Source organism: Anas platyrhynchos, chromosome 6 (assembly GCF_047663525.1).
Source record: "Anas platyrhynchos isolate ZD024472 breed Pekin duck chromosome 6, IASCAAS_PekinDuck_T2T, whole genome shotgun sequence".
Taxonomy (NCBI): domain Eukaryota; kingdom Metazoa; phylum Chordata; class Aves; order Anseriformes; family Anatidae; genus Anas; species Anas platyrhynchos.
The window spans coordinates 19,487,036-19,512,472 of record NC_092592.1 but is presented as its reverse complement, the minus strand read 5'-3'; the positions used below and the strand labels follow the sequence as shown (position 1 = coordinate 19,512,472).

Here is a 25,437-nt window from a genome sequence, read left to right as displayed (position 1 = left end):
ACACATTGTTTATTGGAACCTTCTCAAAAGATTTTGTGAAGTCCTTCACAAAGGGCTACTCAAGTCACTGTGCAGGCAAGGAGAACAAAGTACTGTCACAAGCGGGAAGCTGGCAAAAAGAAACAAAACGAGAATCACCGATGAGTTTTGAGCGTGGAAGAAGGGTATTTGGGGAGCTCTCAAAGATTAGCATCGATTTTCTTGGTTTGTTATTAAATATTTGCAAGAGGAAGCAAACATAAAATTTCAACGGAATACAACTTTCAGTGTATGTTTTAAACGCACAGAAGATTCTAACACAGAGAGAGCCCTTGGGCACTTCGCACCCAGAGCAACGAAGCGCATGAGAAGGAAATAAAAAAAAAAAAAAAAAAAAAAAAGAGAGAGGTCTTCTGATTATGAGCTCTGAATTACCTCTAGTAAGCCTCTAAGAATTTATGTCACATCAGTCATTTGGTCAGTATGGAAAAAAAAAAAAAAAAAGTAAACAAGACATTTAAAAAAATATATTGACATTATCTATAGTAGCATTCTTTAACATAAACTTTCTTAACATGCTTCCACCTTCAATGTGTTTCAGTCCACCGTGGCTGAAAATGTATTTAGCAGAGAGAGAAATCCTCAAGAAAATGATAAGGGCAAAGAATATGCTTAAAACCAAGGAACACTACAGAAACAATTTTGGTACGCTTAAAATCACACAGAACAGGCTTGGAAGGAAATTCTTTCTGGTAGGATCAGTGACAACTAAAGCATTCCTGACACATGCGCCTTTTATCTCTGCTAAAGTCTTCCAAAGCAGAACTTCAGGAGGTCCCTAGTCAATCCAGTCTACTTCTTAACTACTTGCACTGCTGGAAAGCTTTTCCTAAAGTCTACTCTAAATTCTGCAATTTAAGCCCTTCACATCTGGTCTTACTCTGTGTGAACACAGAGGAAAAACCGTTCTTCTTCTCTTTGCAGCACACTTTAAAGTTTTTAAACTAATTTACCTTCTCCAGCCTGAACAATCCTGTCTCTTTCTTTCTTTTCTTGTAGGTCAGCTTTTCATTGCAATTGCTTTCTCATGAGCTATTTCCAGTTGGTCCTGATCTTTCCTAAGTATGGTGTGCAAATCCGTCTGCAGCATTCCAGCTGACATCTTACCAGTTCACGCTAGAGAGAAAGATTACGTGTCTCAAACGCTGGGCTCCTTCACATGCATTATTTGCATTGTTGACTCATGTACAAGGTATGATCTTCTACACCACCTGCTTCTTTTCCACAAGCCTGCTAACTTAGCTAGCTAGCCTTCTCTGTTCAGTATTTGTGCAGCTAATAAATCTTGATTAAACAAGTTGTTTACTTTAAGCGATAACAACACACAGTAAAATCAAAAGTTAAGTTATTTAAAATGGAAGGGCAGAATTAGAGAAGAAGCAGCCATGCATATCTATGTAAACCATTATCAGAGCAATATTTTTTTAAGAGCTAGTAAAACATATGAAAACATAAATAAATTTAGTTTCAGACACAAAGGAGACAGGCATTTACACCATTTTGTTGTGCTTGTTTTTTTTATAGTCTCCTTGCTGTTCAGCAGGACGTATGTGCTTAAATCTCTGAAGTGTTTCTGAAACTCTCACACCTAATGACATAATTGTCCATAATGGAGATGTTAGCACTTCCCCCAAAACAATTGACCATCAGGCACCACTGGAAACAGAACACTGTATCGTACATATATCACTGCTCTGCCTGGGTGTGACATTCTCATCCTATCCGTTTCTCTGTTTCTCCTAAGTGCATTTTGTGATGCAAAATAAGGCACAAAGGAGATTGGGTTGTATAGCAATAAGAATTATGATATCAAAGAAATAAAGTTATGAAATGATGGATATAAATTTTTCTTGTATATATTTGATCACTGACCTATGAATTCAGAAAGCCATCATACGGTATTTATGCCAAGACCTAAAAACACCACCTACAGTTAAAACAAGAAGTTGTATTTCATGACCAGATTGTTGAGAAAGTATCGTATCATTTTTGTTTCAGCTATATTCTCATTGCTATTTATATTACAGCACACAGCAAGAAGCTTCAGACAAGATTAGGATTGCTATATATTATGAAATCTATCCAAACACATACACAGGCACACATCCGTATCTGTGTATATAATCTGATTTCTGTATACCAAACAGAAGACAGTCCCTGTCCCACATGTTTTTCTAAAGAAACAGAGACAACACATTAGAACATAAGTCTTATCCTAGTTGAAAAGAACAGAACTAAAGCAGCAATGAAATAAATTACCAAAGCTAACGTGAAAAGCAGAACGAGGGACCCACGTCAAATTTTCTAATCCCAGCTACAGCATATTAAGCACAAAACAATCCTTCTACATTCCTTTCCCTAATCACCAAATCATACTGATGTAAGATGTCTACACTTAACACTCATTCACAGTAATACTGGTGCTAAACAGCACATTACAATTCTCCAAGAGCAAGCAATACTTCCACATGCCTGAAATCCATGAATTCATTCTTTACCATCGTGAATTTAGGAAACCTGCATCACTGCTTTCCTTCTTCCTTCTTTGTCAGTTCATACAAGAGGCCTACAAAGATACAGTTTAAGCAAATGATTTATTCCATAACTTAAACAAATTCGGAACTCAGTTACTGCAGTCTAACTGCTAGCGATTGGTTAAGTAAGGAAAACTAAAAAACTGTTTTAGATACTGGATCCTTAAATCAAAAGTATCATGGAGTGCTACTAGAACAGTTCGGGTGGAAGAGGGGAATCACATTTGGAATAAAGTACAGCACCTCTACATGTGAATAAACTTTAAGAAACAGAGGATTAACTGAAAAAAAAATCACTAAAACTGTCAGATATTTTCTTCCACGCTTGAAAAAAGCATGGAAAAAGAGGTAACTGAGCATATATTTTCATGAAGAAAATCAGAAACACTCTATGAAATGATGGAAAAGAGAATAGCTGAACCAGAAACGAGGTTAGAAAGTGACATCTCTTCAGAGCCCTAACAAATGCATTACAAGACCCCAGGGAGATGTTAAAAAACAAGGGACTTTTGTAGAGATGTTTAACACTCCTTTATGTGACAAAGTGGTTATGTATTTGCCACAAAGAGTAATAAAGTGCATTGAAACTAAAACCACAATTGCATATTGAAAGAAGTTAAAAAGACAAGACAGCTTTTGATCAGACACACAGACAAGGTAACGTATTTGGGAAGGGTATAAATAATGTGAGAAAAATGGATATGGATGTATTTCAAAGAATTGGGAAGAATCCGCAAAAGAATCCCAAAAGCTGGCAGAAAATATCATGGGCATTATTCTTGCAGTTTAGTAAAAAGCCTTGTGCAGCATTACCACAAAGCACAACCTGCAACAAGCAAACAAAAGAACCAAGTACTGATGTGCATGGTGGGCAAAGCACGCCTAACAGGGTACTTTTATGACCTATTTTGTTCCTTTTACATTAATGATTTCTAATCACTTTATGTTAGTATCCAAGCAACAGGACCAACCATGCATATAAAAGATCAGGATGCTATTAATATATCTTTAAGCTGGGACAGATGACAAATTTTTACAGAGGCACTGAAGAATCCCAGGTCTTGCTCTCTCCCTACCAACAGGGGAAAAAAAAAAAAAGAAAAGAAAAAAAAGCCAGTCACATTCCCAATTACACACCCTAATACAATAAAGCAAGCAAACTACTCCCATTGCATAAATGGTCATGTGATACGCACCAACTCCACTCTACGCCATGTGAAACAACAACTTCCAGTCATTGAACAGAGAAACCTCACTGAAAGTCGGTGTGAAATGGGTTACTGGAACACAAACTCCACAACTTGCTTTTGTACCGCCTCTGCAGACTCCTGAGAAAAGAGGATAGACTAGGGGACAGATTAACTTCTCTGTTGCCGTGGATCCATTTCACTGTCAAATTTTCTCGCCTTTGAGTGATATATTACAGTCCTCACTTTCATCCTTTATCTCTCACATAGAGCTTTTGATCTAGCAACATCAGAAAGCCTTACAGAAGAAAATAGAAGAGTCCTCCCAGTAAAGATAAGGTAATGTATGTGAACAGCTAAATGGCAACAGGATTTGCTGGCTCGTGTTGGAAAGAGTAGTACACTGACCTCAGCTAAATACAAAATCCACCCCATCTATCTAAAAGAAATGCCTGTACTCTATTAATATCACAAGATGAACCTCAGCTGTATAAATAAAATCTCTCATTTCAGCTGAGTCTTCATCATCTCTCTGGCATCCACCACCTTTTCTTCTTCACAACAAAACTCCAGGAGGGCGTTCAGTGTAGGCTTTCATAGCAAGCCTGTTGCTCAAGTACACAGGACAGGAACGTACGTCTATTTTTTATTATCACCTCTGAGTTAACATTTACAAAAAATGAGGTGGAAATTAAGAAAAAAAAGTCAAACAATGAAGTTCTGAAGGAAATGCTCAAATAAGTATTTTGCAAGTCAGCACGGTTTAAAATGGAAACATTGTCTGGAAGTCAAGAGGACCTGCATTCTCTTTCAAGAGACTCGCTGACATGCTGGATGACCTCAAGCGTATCACTTGATCTTTCCCACATTAAAAAAAATCTCCTTACATGACCTTCCTAGGTACCTCACTTTGAGAATTAAAAAATAAATACACTGTAAATCCTCCTATTATTATTACTGCTGTTACTATGGGGGCTGAAACTGTCGTCAGCAAACAGGCAGGACATAATTTAATTTTCTTCAAATATTTATTACAAGACAACATAGCCATCTGTTTAACACTCACTATATTTAGTTTCTGTCTTAAAAAACACAGGGAAAGAAAATATCAGCTTCTGCCTCTCACTTCCACATATCCTTTCCAGCCACATATGCACTAACACACAGCCAATATCCTTTCAACTACAGCACACAATAAATTGCAGGCAAAATTTCAGCTTGGATGAAACAATTCCAACCACAAATTTCTTCTCCAGTACCAGAATTGCTGGTTTTATAAATATTAAATAAATTTTATTTTTAGCTTTGAGGACAAAGGACAGAATAAGAAGGGAAATGGAGGGATGAGAGTAGATAGATGGTAATAAAGCACAGTATACAAAGGCCATATGCTAAAAGAGGGCAGAATATTATGTTTCTATAAAGAAATAGGAACTCTTCAGTAGAATTATTTCTCTCCAGTACATTACAAAGTAAACCATCATTCTCAAGTCACAATGGCTACACAAAGGTGCCTTTGGTTTCTGAATATATTCTATTCAGACAGGTTTGTGAAAAGGCTTCTCTTCCCTTAGCTTGCACTGTATTCATCCAACAGCACATATGCAAAAATCTAACGTGCCATATACTGAGACTTTGAGATAATACAAGCCAAGGAGGTAGCAAAAATTACCTTATTCGTTAATTAATTAATATGCACTGACTGAACTTACTGATGAGAAAAAAAGAAGATACTGGCTACAGTGCACTAACTTCCTTTTCTTCTCCCCCATTCCCTCCTCAGCAAGCCAACGCATGACGCTGATCTAGGACAACCTCTCCTCTTCCAGTCCCGGCATCACAAATCGCCCCCAGTGCCCCTCAGCTCCTGGCCAGCATCCCTTACCACACCAGCCCTGTCCCACAGGCATAATTCCAGCACACAGCTCAGCCCTAACCCGGAGTACACCTTTGTTTTGTAGAGCTATTTATAAGCTGTGACACCACAGGCCGACCACACCTGTCACAGAGGCCAGTATCTGTCACCTCAACAACAAAATGCACAGAGCTAGACACACCTGATCATTGGGAGGAGATAGAGAGATACCGATTATTTTGAAATTATCTCTACATTTGGGTCTACACACCAGCAGCACCACGCAGCACAGCTGCCCTCGCACGATGCACACTCGTGAAGTGAGGGCAGAGTGCAGGCCACGGCACAGGCCTCTGGCCCCTCTTCACTTCCTGAACAAGGACAAAGGGTTCAGACAAACAAATCGGCAAATAAATTTTAGTACAAAATGAGATAACACTGGATTTTGTTTAAAAAGAACATGATTGGAGAGCAGGTTAAAAAAGTGCCACCATCTGTCTGAACAAGGTGCAGGTAACTGGGTCTGCTCTGTCACAGTTCTTGAGGATGGTTCTAGAACATTCCACGTTATTCCTCAACCCCACCAAAAGCCTGCATTTACTTTAAGTAGCCTGCCTGCACTGCAGAACATGTTTCTGCCTAATATTTTATCAGCAACGTAATGATCTGAATACACCACCTTGTAGTTAGAAACTGTTTTTCAGGAACTGCAGTTTACTAGAGAGACACTCCTCCCTTGATGGCGGAAACAGCTGGAACAGCCATGGGAATCAGCCCTTTACTGGGGTACTGCTCATCTGAACTTGCCATCAAATCTCATTCCTAAATGCAGGATGTGAAGCTTGCAGAAGCCAATGCTTTCATGAAGTTGTTTTACAGAATTAAAAAAGCAGCATATATAAAAAATGTAGATATAAAAAACAGGCAAAAATGCCTAAAAAATACTGGAAGAGGTTACTTAGCTGACTGACAGAAAGAAAGAAATACACTGAAAACCCTCTTATAGGTTCCGATATTTCTTCATCCACCCCAAATTGTTAGTGTGGGCTAAGCAAGTAATTTCCTTATACCTATCACAGACATGAGTGTTTTATGTCCTGACCTGGCCAGAACTACCAACAAAGCTAAAGCCAAAACCCCTGTCAGTGTGCTTGCTGACTTCCCCTCTATCATCTGAAAACCTTGATAGGAAATGCATGACCCTCTCGCCAATTAAGAAGCCTCGCATAGCCAGTAATTCATCTCTTCCAATTACAGGTGGCCCTGAAATAGATTAAATATTCTGCTATCCATCTTCAGAGGTACTCTTATTTCATTTTATTTTTTATTGTATTGACAACTAGAAAACACAGAAATCTACATACTCTAAGAAGATCTAGTATTATTTCCCTGACATTAGAAGTAAGGGCTTCACTTGCGTCAAGTAATCTCTCCATTTATTAGAACAATTCTGGATGATTCAACAGTTGTTACAGTATTAAACTGAAGGATATCTCCGATAGGCCTGACGATGAGATCACCACTGTGTCTGAAATGGCAGAAGCTCATGCAATGGTTTTGAGTCATTCGATGCTGGCAACAACCAAATATCAATGACATCATTTTGTCAGGACATATTAAAAAAAGGTCTTCTGGCACATTACCCAGGGGCTGTGGCCAAAAGCACTCAATCTGAATGAGCCGAAGACACTTGGATTGGTCATATATCAAAACATCAGTGAAACACTCAGCATTTTGGTGAGTTTTACAGTGTTTACCTAATGCTAAGATGTTAAATATGATGGGTATTTGCTGAGTTCCTCCTTTTCAATACAGGCTGTAACTGAAGATGGTCCCACTTTCCCAACCCTTTATTCCCCCTCTGAAGTAGCAGAGGTACAAACACTGCAGCTACAGCTACCCCTTCCACTGCACACAGGCTCCCAGTAAATCTGTGACACGATGCAGTGACGCCTACTTGGAAAACCAAGGTTTTAGCAGGCCCTGTGAAAAAAAAGGCAACAGCGTGGGATCCACCCACAAGTACTAAGAAAGGACAAGACCTGCGCTGCACATAAGGTACTGTTTTCCTATTTCTCTCCTCTTATTGATGAGAATTCAGTTTAACTATCTACAAAGCGTAATCTGCGTTCTTCTCAACCCACCTGTTTTTACCTCTCTGAAATAGTACTGACAAATAACTAAAAATAGTTACTTGCTAATTAAGGAGTCAAGGGGGAGGAACAGACACAGCAGGCACCTCCCATTGATGCATGCTATGCAGATGAGATAAAAGGCAGAACACCTTACAAAAAGGCCTCCAGCAAATGCCATTTTTCTGTTTGATCCTGAAAAATAACTTTTGGCACAGTCAAACTATCTAGAGCTTAAAAATAGCTGAATCCAATGCTGGGTGCAAAATGAAAAGGTCAATTACAAATCAACATCTCCTATAAGTTTCTTTTTAAAACATTCAAACAGTCCTTCTTCAATTTTCCCAGTGCTGCCTAAATTTTGCTTCCAACCCTCAACACCTTTTCCTACCTATTGTGTTTGTTATTTAATATGGAAACCATGTATCCATCAGCTTTTTCCTTTCAGTGCTGCTAACAGAGGCAGTGGAACATGACTCACTTCCTGTTTGTTTTTTGTTGTGTGTGTTTTTGTTTTTTTTTAATCCACCAGAAAAATCTGTGCCTGTCTCCCATCCCGACCTTCTGCTCCAGAAGATTTGAAGCCACATCCCGCAGCCAGCTCACCAGCCTTCCTTCTACCCTGCTTAAAAAGACAGGAGGCTCAAAAACATATTTGCACAGCCCACAGAGCTGGAAAGGCACAGCAAGCCACTGGTCACCAGGCAGCCTCGCCGACATTTGCTGTGCCCCACTTCTCGTTACATCTGTATGCTGCCTACTCCAAGTAGTAAGCTTCTGGATGCAATGGCTGCCTCTTCCCTTCCAGAGTAGACATTTCCTAGAGCTAAATAAACCAGAATAGCATTTAAATACCAAACAAAACTCGTAGCATGACGTAAAATGAATTGCCACATCATTACAGGAAAAGCGGACATCCTAAATACTGCATGCAGGTTGCCAACAGTGGTCTTCCAAAAAGGTGGCTTTGTAACAGAGCAGAGGCAAAGCATTTGTTTTAGCAAAGACTAAGTGACCAAGTGAACTGTTAATCTCTTTGGTCTCTCCTAAGTGAAGACACGGATTTGAACTAAGTAATATGGAAAAATTGGTCTGCTTTAATTATAGTGCCTAATGAAACACAGGAGATCCTTGTTTGAAACTGATTCAGAAAAAAGCACCAGATCACAGGGCTGCTGAGCTACATCAGCTAGTTCAATGCAAGTAGGGCTAATGTAACAGGTCTGCAGAAAACACAGCAGCTCCAGTAAGAGCCCCCAAATTTAAATCACTACCAATATAAATCTAAAGAAAAGGAGCAATCCTCCTGGGAAAATAACATGAAATCTTCGATGTAGAAAACAATAATAGAAAATGTGGGATTTTTTTTCCTCATAATTAAAAGTTACTTGAAAAAGTGTAACTGCTGAAAACATTCTGTGGCAATATGCCACTGAGATGAAAAGGGAGTCAGACCTCTCTGAATTGTTGTTTCAGTCTTGAATCTAAAAGGATTTCTTTACAATCATTCACAGTAACTTGTCCTGTCTAAAGACTTCGCATGTCAGCTATTACGGCAGAGTATGTTCTAAAGAGGCACACTTCTTCACTGGCCAGCTCAAGGTGGGCAGCGTTTTGGGTTGTCTAGGTAAGCAGGAGGGGGATCTGAGCAGCATTTATGCCATGAGCTTCGTGGTCTGCTGCTCCAGCAGAGGATTCCTGTCTCTTTGCTCTTCCTGTCCGTTTTATGGCCTGAAAAACACCTGTGCCACTGCACACTATTTTTGCATTTTTTTTTCCCTTTAAAAAAAAAAAGCTGGCTTGAGGAGGGAAAAGAAAATACCCCATCTGGACAAGAAAACTGCAAAAGGAAAGAGGAAATTACTGACTCACAAGTCGTATATTAAGCTATTTCACAGGACCTCCCACCCTCAATCTCTCCACTTCCTTTTTCCTTAAAAGCACTTAGATTTATGTTTTTTGCTCCCTGTATCCTAGCAAAGCTTTGCCATCATTTAGGCCAAAACACTAACGTTACTATCACAGAAGAGAAGACCAAATGACAAAACACAGGAAACAATTCAAGGTAGGACTTTTTTGCAACTCACTCCCCAAAGACAGGGAAAACAATCCTTGCAAACACAGCAAGCTGAGCTCCCAAGATCCAGTACTTTAAGGCTGTGAATTGCACATACCACTCTTGAAACACCACCAAGAAGAATTAATACACAAACAATGCCAGCTTAACACACATTGTTGGGTTCCAAAAATTCAACTAATACCAGTAAATTAAAATCTTTGATCTGTAGCATGTTTTCTTGCTCACAGTAAGTACAGTAAAACATGTATAGATGGTAAGAACAAGTTTTGGAAAATGAATTTTTTCCCCTGTATCTTCATGAACCACGTAAGTCCAAAATTGTTCTTTGTAAGGGTGATGCATCAAGGTTGCACAGGCAAAATTAATTCTGATACGTTCCATCCTTCCAGTGCTTGTCTTTACAACTCTCGAAGCACCTGAATGTGATGGTGTACAACACACGCATGTACACATCTCCGCATGAGTCCCTCCTCCTGTCTCCAACCTCTACGTTGAACATTATCCTAAAGGAGGAGTTCCATTACATAATCACCACACTGATACAGGCAGTGCTGTCAGTGTCTGCTCTGACACAGAGGCATCCTTGAGCCAACCATAAATTATAACAACTCTAAGTGGTAGTTCTCGGTATAGAAGAAATACAGAAAGGGAAAAGCATTGCCAGAAGGTTTTAGGTATTTTCTTATAGCAAAGTCTTCAGATTCAGAGACCTGGATTCCACTCTAAAGCACAAGAAGGTACTACAAACCTTCGTATCTTCTGGTTTTTATCTCTCTTAGTTATATCATTTTCTTTTCTTCTCCAAAGCCTGTCTCTCCCATCTAATCTGTTATAATCCAACCTTCTTACGTTCCTCATACCATGTGTGCCCACCCTTGCTGGTCACCCATTAATTCTCCGTCTGATTTTCTCTCCCTGGCAACACAAGCTGGGAGATGCAGTACCCCCTTAATGCAGTATTTTCCATTTCATTAGCACACAAACCGTACTAGCAACTCAGCATGTCCACTGTTTCTTTGAATCCCATTCATTTCCTAGAAACAGGCATTTTTTTCCAACACCCATACTCTCTAGTTTCCTCACCTTGCAGCTTCAGTTTCCATCTACCGTAAGGATCTTCACGGTTCGGTCTGAACACTGTCACATTCTGGTGCACAACCCTGGGATGCTCCGGTACAGATGCTCCCTCCTGTCCCCTCTACACCTCTGTTCAGGACAGCCTCAGTTCTGGTGACAACTCCAGTCGGTGCTGGCCATACCCACCGGGCAGGGACCTGCAGTTCACGGGAGATTCCAGGGTCAGCCCCAGGGTCATGCATGCTTGATGTGGGTGGGATCTTCAGAGTCTCTAAGCAGCTCTGCAAAGCCTTCAGCATGTGCCATCTACATATGCATATATGCATATACATCTCTATTAATTTTGATAGAAACACAGTAACAGACACTCATTTTCATGGAATCATTTAGGTTGGAAAGGGCCTTTAAGACCATCAAGTCCAACCATCCACCTAACACCACAAGTCCACCACATCCCTAAGTGCCACATCACACATCTCTTAAATACCTCCACGGATGGGGTCTCCACCACCCCCCTTGGGCAGCCTGTTCCAAAGCATAACAACTGTTTCCACGAGGAAATCCTTCCTGATACCCAATCTAACCCTACCCTGGCACAACTTGAGGCCGTTGCTTGCATCCTGTCGCTCATCACCTGAGAAAAGCCCAACACTCTCCTCACTGCAACCTCCTTCCAGATAGCTATAGAGAACAACGAGGACTCCCCTCCGACTCAAGAGAGGTCAGATACATTTCCCTATCCCACCTCTCCAAACCAGTGAAAAAAGCAGCAGCCTTAAGGTTCTCTAGAGTGTAGCCACAAACTTGCTATGCTCCTTAGTTAAGTTACCAATTCTCTTATCACTTAACCACCTACTAAAAATAAAAATGAGAATACTTTTCCCCTGGAAGGAGAATTGAAGTGTATTGTGAAAGAGTAAAGCTGCAGCAGAAAATGCTGCTATCATTTTAAGTATTAGCCGCAAAAAAAGACTCAATTCTTCCACTATCTTCTGATGAAAATTTACGTGGCAAAGTGCTGAAGTTGACCTGACTCTATTTATAAATACTTTAAATGCTTTTATCTCTTGCTGAAAAGTAAACCCAACGTTTTCCAAGACAAAGGTAACGTGTATTATATACTTTGAAAACATAGTGTGATTTGGTAAATGCTTATCGTTAGTCACTGACAGGAAGAAAAAAAACGAAGCAAGTAAAAAAAAACTTTCTAAAGAGAATTGAATTATCTCCCTTTTCCAATTTGTGTACATGCAATGGGAGGGTCTTTTGATAAAGCCAGTGGCCAAACGGCACATGCTGTTTAATTGTGATGAGCAGCACGATGTGGTGTGATAAGAACAGCTCAGAAGGCTGAGAAATAGCATTTGCCGAAAAATCAATAGAATCTGTTGGGGTGGAAATCTTCACAGGCCCTCGGATGTACGGACGTCACAGATCTCTCTGTGCAATGAACTTTCCCGAGATGAAACTGCTCTTTAGAAGAAAGCAAGTCCCATTGTGCAAAGCACAGCCCATGCAAAGTCATACAATGAACAGCTCTTCTAACCAGAAATAAGCTGCTATAGAAAATGTAGCTTTTTATTAGAACTGACTTTTGGGTCTCCTCCTGACAGCTGACATCTTTCTCCAAAGCAACACAGCCGAATGTCTGATAACTGTAAACTACTTTAGATCTCATAGTAACAGGAGAAAACATTACATTCCCTGTTTAAACAAAGCAATCAGGAAGTACTCTTGCAGAAATTGCCACGTCAGATATCACGACTGGGTGGCAACTGGTTTGTAATCTCGGCTGTGGGGCCTTACATTCCCAGCACCTTCTTTCAGGAAAATAGCAGCTGACACACAAAGATCAGAAATACCAATATTGACTGAAGTTACATTCCAATGTGAACACTTTAAAGCCATATGAAGTGTTCAGATTGCTGGGCACTGGGGAAAAAAAGCAAAGCTGACTTTCAAAACAGGTCTCTGATCTCCGGGAAAATCCATATTGGTAATGTAGTAAAGCCAACATACCAGCAAGGCTGAGGGTCCTGTGAGCAGAACAAGGGTGCTCTCAACCTTACCACACACATCCTCCTTTTCTCACAAACCATCCGAGTGCAAATGGTCAGAAAGAACAGGGTTTATCTCAAATTGGTAAGAGGTTGACACACTTCACTGGACTTAGAAGTAGATAAATATGGCAGGGGCAAATCTTATGAGCGTCTGGCTCTTGGAAGGGCTGGGGGGGCTCTGGTGAACCTATTTATTGCTGTAATCTTGAGCCAAATGCCTAAGGGTAACTGCTATTGCAAATCCTCTAAAGCCTGTGAAAACAGATAATCCATTGTTTAAAGACTTTAACTAAAAAAGGCCAAGGTTGCAAAGCCTCAGGCAGAACGAACAATGAAACACTAGACAGGAGAGTACTTTGCATTAGTTCGCTGCCCACATATTGCCATGCCCCGCACACTGTACAAGGAACAGCAGCAATTGGACCTCTGTGTCGAGAAAGAGCTTTTATTGAAGAGGAAGGAGAAAGGGGATTCCTCTGCCCAGCCTCGCAGCTACGTGCTCCCAGATGCACTAAAGGTTTTATGTCTCAGTAGTGATTAGCTATGCCCAATATGAGCTACATTAAACAGGCACAGAATTTTTAAAGCACTTGGCGCTTGTTCTGGGTAATGAGGCCCCTTTAATAAAATGCTCCAAGCTGAATACTTAAATATTGCAGCATTCAAAAATCAGTAGTCATTTATAACCTCTGCAGTTAGTACATTTAAAGCACCATGATGCTGTGCTACCAGTGTAATGGGAACACTGACCTTGGGCAGGAAGTTTGCCAAGCCAAAAAAATGCACAGTATGACTTGTTCCCTAGGAGAGAGACCATACTCGAGCAACCACAACAGAGGGGGAATTACTTCACTCATGGCTGTCATGTACTGGTTCCCAGAATTGTCATTTCCAAAAATTAAAACAATTAACATACATTCGTAAGTGTTTTTAGGTGACATTTTCTCATCACTGTTTAAGATGCTCCTGGGTGCAGTGACAGAACAAGGAGCTTTTTGCTCTGGGCAGGAGCATTACCCACTCAGAGCGAGATCCAGATCGGTACTAACTAAGAGCCCACTTTTTTTCTCATACTCCCCACTGATCTCTATTTCTGCAGTTTCAGTGCATCCAGCCCAGGAAAAGGAAGGAATGGGAAGGCTCCTTGCACTCACAGAATAGATGTCGCCCACCGCAGTACCCAGTCTGTTCCCATAGCTTCCCATGAAACAAGGCATTTCTTGCTGCTTCCTTCTGTTCCTTCCAGTCAGGTGCAATCAGGTTAGATGGCAAAATTGCACTAAAAATATTACCTAAGGATAATTAATTCTAGGGTATCTAAACTTGAGATGTGAGTGCCAGATTATGCCCTAATGTCTGCGCAGACAGGGTCATTCCATTCACTTGGCTGTGAGCTCCTTTTTCTTATTCTGGCCATGGAGAGAAGTCTGACCTCTGCGCTCACAGGCCTTGCAGCCCCTTGCCCAGCTCCATCAGCAGTTTCACAGCTGCACTGGAAGGTGGCTATCAGAAAAGATATTGACTGCAGCGTACAATGAAACTTCACACAGGCCCAGGAACAGTTTCTGTCATCCCAACAGCGACACAACAGAGGCTGTATGAGCACGGGGGTTCCTGCTTCACCAGCCAACGAAGACTGCACAAGCTCTCCATGCCTACCAAATGCTTTTTCCAGATGAAGATGAAGCCTGATGACAGGGGAGAAAAAGAATCTTTCATTTGTGGTTTACACCCTACACCTACTACGAAGAGGTGTTTGTCTTAATTTTGTTTAAACTTCATTCTTTTTAGAACTATTGAATATAGACTGTATGACAAAATGGTTTGCAGACACCCCTTTCACAAAAAGCCTCAGTTCCAGCACAGACACTGCATCAACTCCCACTGCTTTGTCTTGCAGCCTTGTCTCTGGCTGATCTTCACCCTTGTACAGGATGCATTTCAGGAAGATATAATTGCAGGAAGGGGAAGGGGCCCGAGCACACACAGTAATTTCAGTTCTCAAAGATCTGTTCAGAACAGTACCATGGGTCACCCTGTCAGTGGCGGGGTGCTAAGATACTGAGGAAAACACAGAAACATCTCTTTTTTAAGAAGGCACGAAAAGAAGAACCCCAGACCAAGAACCACGCTACACAAACCTAACTAGTTTTCTGACATAACATGTCTGGTAAATCGCACAGGAATGTAACAATAACGAAGCATTCCTCATCAGAGAAGCTGACAGGTCCTGGAGTACAATTCAGGAACCCGAGTGCAGAACCTGTGACCATGGGTCTGGTCTGTACCTGGATCGAAGGCACAGCTTCCCTCTTCCTCTGGCTCCGTCTCCTCTAGAAACACTGACTGCTTTGATTTCTTCAATCTTCCTCCTCATAGAAAATCACTGATAAAATAAATTCACTGCCCAATTAAAAGTGGAAAAGAAGAGGAAGCAATGAAGCTGTAGTTACTGGCTCACAGTCTGCTGGGCACGCAGCTCGTCTGTTACGTTGCGTGTTCCTGACACCCTTTTGGAGTTCAGCACCACTGTTAATTATCACCAATGTCTAACCTTGATAAATTTGACATTTTAAAATTTTGCTGGACTTGCTGGACTGATGCAAAGAGAAGTAGTGTGAGACTCCCTTCAGATTACACCACATGAAATTGTACTCTAAAGGTGATAATTTGGCATGTATTTATTTAGGTGACTGCACCTCTCCTCTCCTCCAAAGACAGCAGTCCTGACACCTCATCAACCCGCCAGGACCTGAGGCACTCTGCAGTGTGCCATCACAAAAACATCTGAGCCTGACTGGGTTTCCAACTGATGAACTGAAAAATAACTCCCCCCACGCACACACGTTACAGAACAATAACATAGGAAAAAAGAAGGCTTGTTGTGTTCTGTTTATTTTAAATTCCACATCAGTTTCCTGATCCTGCTTTCTGAGTGCTTGTGCCAATATTGAGAAGGGTCAGCAGAGGATGGGATCGCTTTTCTCAGCAGTAGCATCAGCCTGAATGTAATCCAAGAGGGGAGTGTGCTGAAAGGGCATCTTCACCCTCTTTGCATTTAGCAATGGGAAAAAGCTTCAAGGGACATGCAAGTATGGTGATTACACAACAGCTCTACAACATGCTAAAGAATTACCTGTAACAACCTCAGAAAAATGTTATACACAACGCCAGCTGCAAGGAGGACAATTCCTGAGCACTAGCTCATCCTTAACCTGCCCACAGACACCACAGACACCTCTGAGCTCTGCCCTCTACCACAGGCACTGTACCATCACATGTGGTTAGTGAGGAATCTGTATCTAAAAGTAATGCTAGGAAGGCAAACACCATTATTTCATCCGAGGCAAAGCAAGTTTTCCTGCAGAAATCTCTGTCTTTCTATGGACTCGGGCCATGGAAACCTCCCCTGTTCCCACGCTGTCACACGACGCTAACCCATAGGTGCTAACACATCGCAGCACGTTTTCGTGGTAGCCTTGACTCAGGGAAGTAGACTTGTTCACACCACGCTTTGATACAAGCGGCCAGATCTGAAACGGGAACATAAAAGGATATGGATGGAAGCCTGCAGACAAAACTAAATCAGGAGACAGTGACAGATCTCTGCTTAGGAGGAAGATGATTATGACTCAGCCAAAAGTAAAGCACATGCAGTTTGAGCTGAAGTATCGCTGACTGAATCCAGAACATTTAAAGAGGAGAAAAAAAAAAAAAAAAAAAAAGGAAATGAAAAGTAACAAATTAAAAATATGTGATTTGTAACTGAAATGGAGAAGGGAAGGCTTGATGTTTCAGAGGTGCTCTGGACAATAGCTAGACATGGAGACTAGCAGTTTACGCCAGGCTTCGATGCTGAAATGAATCTGCCTCTTTGCAACCTTTGGACTAGCCCAAGACCCCATTTATGCTACTGAAAAGACAGGTTCGATATGGTTCTCCTGAAAGGGGGTTCAAAAGCTGAGAGACAGGGAGCTCCAGCAGTCCTCTCACAAGGCGGTTCGTTCAGTGCTGATCGATGCACTGCCTTCGTTAGTTTCTGCCTGCTCTTCTTGTATCTCCCAGCCTGCACTAACTGGAAGGGCAGGGGGTTCAGTGGCAGGAGCGTGCTGCCGATTCCAGTTCCCCACCTCCTCAGCTGGCACGATGCCACTTCCAAGATGTCCCTAGGCTCAGAGCAGACGGCCGCGCAGATGATCCCCGGAAGAGAAGCACAAGCCAGACATGGGCAATGACAGGTGGAAGAGGACGACGCTTTAAGGAGTCAGCCAAGGCATCAGCCTTTTCTCCACTGACAATTTCTGCCTTTTATCAGCTCGCACTGTGTTCCCAGTCTTACTGGGCTCCTCATTCACCTTGGGCCATGAAATATTAAGTGGTATTCAGCTCACTGTGAAATTATTTTATGCCTCTCGAGCAGTGACCTAGAAACAACGTGCCACCGTTCTGGTCCGTCCCAACCCTGAACTCATCGTTTGTTGATAAATAAAACTTCCAACAGTGCAAAGTAGGGCAGGAGAGAAGCCTGCCTCTTTGCTGAAAAAAGCCACATAGGACATTACAGGTCATTTTGACATTCAGCTTGCTCCCAGAGCCAAGCATAACCTCAACTGTTCAGATCCTGTGTCGAACACAGACCTGCTTGTGACCTGGTGTGGTTTCTCTAGAACAGACACGGCTGGCCAGGACCACAGTAAGGTCCTGGTCACCAGCTGGAGGGGGACCCTGACCGCTGAACAACTTAACCACAGAGCTAAGAGCAAAAAGGCGATCAACAGTTGCAGAGCACGGCATTTGCAAAAGCTTTCAGAATGACGGGTGAGTGTCACAGAGTCTCCACCTCAGAAATAATACCCCCAAAAAAAGAAGAAAACTAAAGAAAAAGCGCTGTAAAGAAGACAGGTAGGAGAGCTGAGTTCAGAAGAGTCAAATTTACATATATCAATTGTCAGTGAAGGCATTAAAAGTGCTGCACTGAAAGGAGCCCAGGATGAGAAGCGAGTGAGCGTCCCTCTGGGAGGTGTTCAGCTTCTCTCCTGTTAGATGCCTGTCCTGCTGACATTTCCTACATCTGCACCAAGCATCCTCAGTCTCAATTATAGTCAGTGGAAAGACAAAAGAAGACTTCTTTTGTGATCCATCTCCCCAGAGGTGACCTTCTGCTTTAGGATGAAACGGGCTATGCCCTAATGCAAAAGGAACACACAGCGGCCAGCTCAGATGGGGCCACCTCAGATGTAGACCTTCATGTACAGTCAGATGACTCTACAACCCTCATCAGCCCTGAGATGATTAAATTAGCTGTCCTAAAAGCCCTTTCTGATGTGAAATTTCCTGTGTGCTCAAAAGCATCAAGTTAGGCCAAGAGCTAACACAAAGCTGTTTAGTAAGACAAAAATACACGTTTACAAGATCTTCTGGGGTTCTTCTAAGCTTCCTGAAGCAAAGCTGCACTTTTGTGTTTTCTAAATTGATCTCTATTACTCAGAAATTATCACAGCTAGGGCCTGTCATCCTACTATTTCCTTTAAAGAATTTATACCAAAGTGATTGAAAATTTAAGAGTTAATATCTGATGAGGAGCTCAAAACTCCACATGCAAACTCTGATTTTACTACAGAAGTACTGCCAAACAAATTAGCATTAATTTGAGACAAGCTGAAAGACCAATAAAGTATTAGGCTAATGGAATCATCCGGAACCGTAAGGCTAAACACAACCAAAGAAAACCAAGCTGCTCCACCAGGTAACCTAGCGGTGCTGACATGCAGGCCTCCCAGCAGGAGCTGCTCGGAGGAAAGCCATCTTCTTGGAAGTTTCTGGTGCAGAAATGAAAGATGTGTGAGACCAGGGAAACAGAGGAGGAAGACCAGATGGCAGACTAGAACTGCAGAAAAAATAGATGAAGGAAGGAGGGATAAAATTGTCATCTCGCTGTCCCTCTTCCCTCCTTCCTTCTTGCATTATCTATGCCAACCCGGCTCCCAAGAGGGTTGCTGGATACAGAGGACAACTGCACATCAATAAATAAAAGCAGCAGCGGTCCCCAGGCCCGGGGAGGGCCGTGACCCCTTGGCATGTCGTTTATCACACACAGTGTCATGTCCTACTCTCTCCCCTCCTGGGGAAACCCTCCCTCCCTGAGGAGATGCCCGCAAGCCCTCATCTCCTCCTGTAAGCAGGGAGGTAGGACGGGAGGAACAGCCTCTGCTGGCTCTTGCTTTGCAGGGAATGCCCCGCACAGCCTTTTCCACACACATAGACACTTCCAAAGGGAAAAAAAGGGAAGAAAAAGCGAATTCAGGATAATGGGAACACTGCACTGCAGCCCAGGAAGAAAACAGATCAGCCTGGCGCAGTACGGCTGTATTCTGGTCCTGCTCCCTCTCTTCCACCCCGCACACAAAGCACTGCCCCAGGCACTGGAGATGGTAACTGCGGGGTGACGCACACGGCTTGGGACCGGCAGTAGGATCTGCCCACGCCCCATGCACCAAGGAGAGGACAAAACATGTTTCTCCTTTCCGCGTCCGGAAATGCAGCGTGCAGTGTTTTAGGCTATGTTATGTATTAATGTTTCAGCCTGAGAGCAGGCGCAAACACTGGCAATATTTTGTGGTTGCAACGCCAGCAGGAAGGACAGTGTTGGTTACACGCAGCTACAAACGCAGTTAAGGGACAGGTATTTCTGAACATCCCTTCGGTGTTGTCAGTGCATGTGCAAGTGCTGCGTGAAGCTGTTCTGATTTATTTCGTGCTGTCCATTTTACTAAACGAAATCCAAAGCAGGCTCAGTCTATATATAGAGACAGGCCGTGACCATCCCTCTTCTCGTCTGGGGAGTTTGTGCCACTTTCAAAAACAAGCAAACACCAATTCCTGCTTCTGTGAAAACAGATCTTGGGACCTTACCCAGTAAAAGCCACAAATATTTTGAGAAGGCCCGGGCTGCGTTTCACAATATTATCAGCCACCTCCCCTTCGCTGGGCCATCAGTTAGCTTACTAAAAATATTACAGCTGGCAATAACGTGATGGAGGATAGATATCTTCCTGATGTAGAAATTAATTCATCACGCACATCTACAGGTTTCTACTGCATTTTTAATAGGGCACATATGGATTCAGTCTAGCGATCTGTAGCACATCCTTTCTGGATATTGGTCTGTATTGAAAAAACATCCCCAAACAGCAACTGCCGGGGCCCGAGACCTTCAAATACTGCTATGCCGACAGAACAGCTAGGGCTCCAGTTTACGCACTCCAGGCAGTCCTTCAGAGGGATTTGAGAGGCAGCTGTGCACAGCTCTGCTGGAGATTGCTGCTGGAGAGCAGGAGCAGCCACACACAAGTACCTGAGCTGCTGCAGCACGGCCTGGCAGCCGGGCTGGGGCGGCTCCAGCAGCGCTCACGTTCCCCTCTGATGTCAGCGGAGTGGGAAAACCAGCAGCACAAGGGCAACAGGCACAGCTCATGGAAAACACGGCCTCTGAGATTTCCAGAGCTGGAATCAGCACTGAGACCAGGCGTGTGCTGCGCTTGCAGACCGGGCTGGCGCAGGCCAGGGGTGAAGTGCCTCCGCACAGGCATAATGAAAGGCAGAGCTTCACCTCTTCATGTTACGTTCAATTAACCAAAGCGACCGCACTCGGGAAAATCACAGCACGTTTTACAAAGGCAGCTAATGTTGCTCCAGGCCTTCTAAAAATAAGCTCCCAGCGCCAGGCTTCTGCCAGTTCTGAGCTGTTCAAAGCCTGTCCTCGCAGACAGCAGCAGCAACTCGGCGGTATTTACACTCAATCACCGAGACTGGAAAGACAGCTAGAAAGGGAAAAATTGAACTCCGAGACCCTTGCTTCAGCAGCGCCTACGTAAAGGCTAGAGGAGCGGAGCCAACAAGCGGGAGCATTCACCCCAATTATTTCCAGGAGCGGCGACGGAAGCGGCGCTCGCGCCCAGCGGCCCCGGCACAGACTGTGTGTGTGCTGCTGCCGCATCGCCGCCTGGCACCCCAAACCGCGCTGCGGCGGCCCTTGGGCTGCAAACGTGATGTGCTGCAAAGGCTGCTGACAGCCAGAGGCTCTTCCCTCGTCTGCAAAACACCCCGTAATAAATTTTGTTAGGGGCTGGGGAGAAGGATTTGAGAAGAGAGAGAATTTAAGCGCAACCTTATGAGAGGTAAATGAGACCAATTAGAGGAGATTTGCTGAGAGTGCTGAGGGATTTTGACCTGAGCTGTAATCAGGGACAGATACGCATTCCTTTAAAAGAGGAAAACGAGTGAGAGATCATGTGTAAACAACTCTGCCAATTAAAATGAAACAGATTATCTTATCTATGCAGCTCTGCTCTGAGAACCACTGCATATTCCAGATACACCACAGAGAGATCAGAGATAGGCATTTAAACCCCTCACACAGGGCACAGTAAGAGGAGATATGCTGTGGTTCAGGCCACATCAGGGCCTCATCTGCATTTGGATATCCCCTCTCCCCCCATTTTATTTCTTAAGGAGCCATAGAAATGCTAATATAAAACCAGCCCCAGTCTTTTTATTTTTACCAGCTAATCGATGTAAGATTAGGCACCAGGACACTAAGATGTGCCTTACACAAAAACCATGCAGCAGGCAGCACCATCGCTGCAACTACTGGATACTGCCGAAAACACACGGCATACCTGTGTACGTGCTCCTGGACTGACAGACACTCACAGGTATTACTCTAAACCTTAAAACAGCAATTCTCAGCTTGTTCTGTACCGTACCCCCATTGTGCTCCCGGTGCCCCAGAACTCCCTCCCCAGGGGGCAGCACTGGCTCTGACGCCAGGTTCGGGAGCCCAGCAGCAGCACTGGGTTGTGTGACCCGAGCACAGCTCTGATGAGGCCAGATGTGCCACTAGTTCTGCTCCGTGCCCCAGCTCTGCAGCTCATTTACACTGCGCTCTGAGATTTCCAGTGATTCATAGGTCAAAATCATACAGAGGGCCAAAAAACCTTTATATAGGCTGAAAAAATATCAAAATAGAGGAAGGAGAGATGCAATAGGAAAACATGTTGGAGAAGTAACAGCAAAGAGGGCAATAGGGAAAAAGAAAATCCTAAAGGAAAGAAATGAGAAGAAAGAACAATCTGGGGTGAGAAGGAAAAATCTTAAAAGAGAACAGTGAGCGTACCAAACAATAACGCTACGAGATACATCCATGTTCACAGCTGCTGACAGTGGAAAAGTTTTAGAATATTTGATGCCGGCTGCCAGACCCTAGCAGGGAGTTTTTCCACTGGCTCAGCGCGGGCCTAGCGCAGTTCGGCTGCTCTTGGAAGCGGCCGGGCCCTCAGCACGGCACAGCCGCCCCGAGCGGCGAGGGGCACGGGCTGGGGAGCTGCTGCGGGGGCAGCTGCCAGGAGCCGGCTCCGTGAGCCCGGCCGTGGCGCTGAGCAGCCCGCTGCAGATGGGGCACCTCGGCTGTCCCCGCGCTCCGGTCCTGGGGCTCTGCTCCCGCGGTGTGGATGCACGGCCCCGAGCCGAGGGCACCGGGCTGAGGAGCGAGCACATGGGGCCGCTCCGTGCCCGTGCATACCTGTGGCTCTCGGGGTGCTCTCGCAGCGAGGCGCGCAGCCAGCACAGCGCTACCCCGGCTCCTGCCCGGCGCTCCACCGCCGCCGTGAGCGTGCCTCGGGCCCGGGGCTGGAGCCCAGCGGCCGGGAGCCCGCGGGGAGCGAGCCCTGGCGGCCCGGCCCCTCGCCCCGCTGCCCCGCCGGGCCCGCACAGGTGGCTGCCGGCCCCCGCCGCCCCCCGAGGCCGGGCCGCCGCCGCCCTCCTCCTCCTCGTCCTCGCCCTCCTCACCTGCCGCAGGAGCCGCGCCGGGCGGGCTGGGGGCCGGGCTCCGGGCTCGCTGGGGGCCGCCGTCCCCCCGGCGCCGCGGGGAGCTCTGCCTCAGGCCGGCCGCGGCCCGCCGGCTGCCGGCCGCTGGGCGTCCCTCCGGCCGCTGGGGGAGCCGCCGCCGCGCCGCCCGGCCGCCATCTTCCGCGGGCAGGGAGCGAGGGGAGGCGGGGAGGAGGAGCCGCCACACCGACACCGACACCGACACGCCCCGGGCCCGGGAGGAGCGGGGACGGGGCCGGGCCCGGCCGCAGGGGGCAGGGGCAGGGCTGGGGGTGGCCGGGGGGTGACCGAGGCACAGCACAGCCCCAGCCGCAGGTGCAGCAGGGGGCGAAGATGCAGCGGGGAGCAGCGCTGCGGGGGCTGGGGCATCGTTCAGCCCCTGCCTGCTGACACCCCGCTGGAGGAGAGCAGCGGGGTGAAGGGGGGGTGGGGAACCCCAATCCCTGCCCCAGGCCCTGCAGCACGCCACGGACAAGGGCTGAGGCGGGGGCAGGAGCAGGGGACGGCCCCAAAGCACCAGGGGGAAGCTGCCAGACTTCAGCGCTGGGTGGGGTGTTGTGGTAGAATTTGAGATCCTGGACCACATTCCATGAAATGAGATTTGCGAGATTTACTACTTCCAACCACAATTTGAGATACTGATATAAGAAGAGGTGTGGGTTTTTTTGGGTAATTGCCCTCCCGTCCCCAGTCCAAGCAATCTCAAGTAGTAGAAGACACAGCTGGGATCACTGCTGGGACAGCACATCACACACCACACAGGTGCAACAATACTGCCTTACACTCACATTTAAAACTGTAGTGGAAGAAGTAGCCCCAAAATATACCCCGTCCCCCCCAAACTTTTACTCCTTCCTCACACCTCCAGAACAGCAGTCACTTGCCTTTCTTCTGGTTTCACCATGTCACAACACCTCCATCCCTTATTCATCTTTTAGTTTTGTCCTGTGTCACACATAGCCTTCTCTACTAACCTGCAAGAGGTTTTACATCCATTTTGCAGCTCCTCGTCTCCCTGCACCAGCCTCCTCACACTCCAACACGTGCCCAGGACTCTGCTGTGTAACTCCCTTTCCATCTTCCAGGCTATACATTGCTCTGTGCCTGCTTAGGACGGAGCACGTGCCATTCCTGCTAAGACTGCATTTCTCTGAAACATCTTTCTCCTCCTGAAGATATAAAACAAAAATAAAAGAGCAAGCTTCCCTACATATTCAGTTAAAAAAAAAAAAAAAAAAGAAAAGAAAAGAAAAAAAGAAAGCTATATTGAATATTTCTAATTTGCCCACTTCTACTGAAATTTTACTGTGTCAGGAAACCCATTTCTTTCTACAGGGAAAGTCAAAGCATAATGTTGTATAAAAGAAACATGTTACCACATGTCGAAACTCAAAGGTTAATGAAGTATTTATAATTGGTTTGAGAGACTTTTATTGATATTGCACATGTGTAGGAGATCAGGTGTTCAAACTTGCTGACAATTAAAATACCATCAGCATTAATACTACTGTGGGATGAACACAGGTGAAATCTATTTATGATTCCTAAAAACATTTAGACTATCTCAAAGTTTGGGCCACTTAGATAGGAAAGACATGTTCTACTCATAAGCTGTTTGAAATCCATCTCTTTGGATTTACCATACTTTTCATTTCATTCCAAGAAAAATATGATAAATCCAAAGAGATGGATTTTCCAGTATAAAAAAAATACCAATAAAAATACAATGGATCCAAAGAGATGAATTTCAAACAACATAGGTGAGCAGAACATGTCCTTCTTATAATAGGTAAGGTTTGTGTTGTTTTTTTTTTAGTTTAAAATAAACTTCCAAATATGTAAGAAGCAGCAAACTGGCAAATTGTTTTATAGAACTGCATTGCCCTATCTACTAATACAGGCCATGAGAAGTTCCAGTGCAAGTAAGGCCTTGGAAGCACACCCAGCTCCTTTTTTCAGGCTCCCCTCTGTTGGTACGAACACTGCAGGTCGTGATGAGAGAGTATTTCATCCCAGCAAGAACTAGCCAAGTCTCAGCTCTGTCAATATGCGGTGTTAGGGTGGATTATTTCTGTGAATAAAAGTCACCCTGCCCAACCATTCATGGCTAATTATGATGAATAAAATTATGTAAATTGTCACAGATAAGGGCAAGCAACCTTCCTCCTCTTCCCCTATACCACTGTGCTTTAGATTACCCCTCCACAGCACAAGGATGTTTCAGATTGAGACTGTATTTTGACTTAATTTTTTGCATCCTTCCACTGTGGTCAGGTTGCCATAAAAAAACACGAGCATGTGTCTTTCTGTTTTCTATCTAAGGCTTCTTATAGCACAGAGGAAATTGCTTCCTTACCACCTTTGTGGTACTACACGCCAGTAAATTCCTGTTCCTAACCAGCAGGCAGGCAGGCAGGCAAGGCATTCCTGCAGGTGAGGAGTTCTCAGGCACTCAGGGTCTCACGGGGAAGATTCATAACCCTCCACTCAAGCCACTTTAAGTGCCCCCAAGGACCACCTTTCCCAGCTCTAAAATAAATCCATTTCAACCCCAAATAAACAAGCATTCCAGGTGCATTACTCTGCAG

The 25,437-nt window shown here is 44.5% G+C and overlaps 1 protein-coding gene and 1 long non-coding RNA gene across 5 annotated transcripts in view; one reads left to right on the top strand and one right to left on the bottom strand.

The window, feature by feature from the left end:
• NDST2 (N-deacetylase and N-sulfotransferase 2) overlaps nt 1-23,001 on the bottom strand; it is a 130,139-nt gene extending 107,138 nt beyond the window's left edge. For all 4 annotated transcript variants that reach the window (XM_027459795.3, XM_027459792.3, XM_027459798.3 and 1 more), the window contains exon 1: nt 22,811-23,001. The gene's annotated coding sequence lies outside the window, so the exon portion shown is untranslated. The remainder of the gene's footprint in view (nt 1-22,810) is intronic.
• LOC140002729 (uncharacterized) lies at nt 5,479-10,902 on the top strand. Its single transcript, XR_011810019.1, has 3 exons — nt 5,479-7,352; nt 7,534-7,673; nt 8,280-10,902. It is a non-coding gene; the product is annotated as an uncharacterized lncRNA (long non-coding RNA).
• Nucleotides 23,002-25,437: the final 2,436 nt, after the last annotated feature.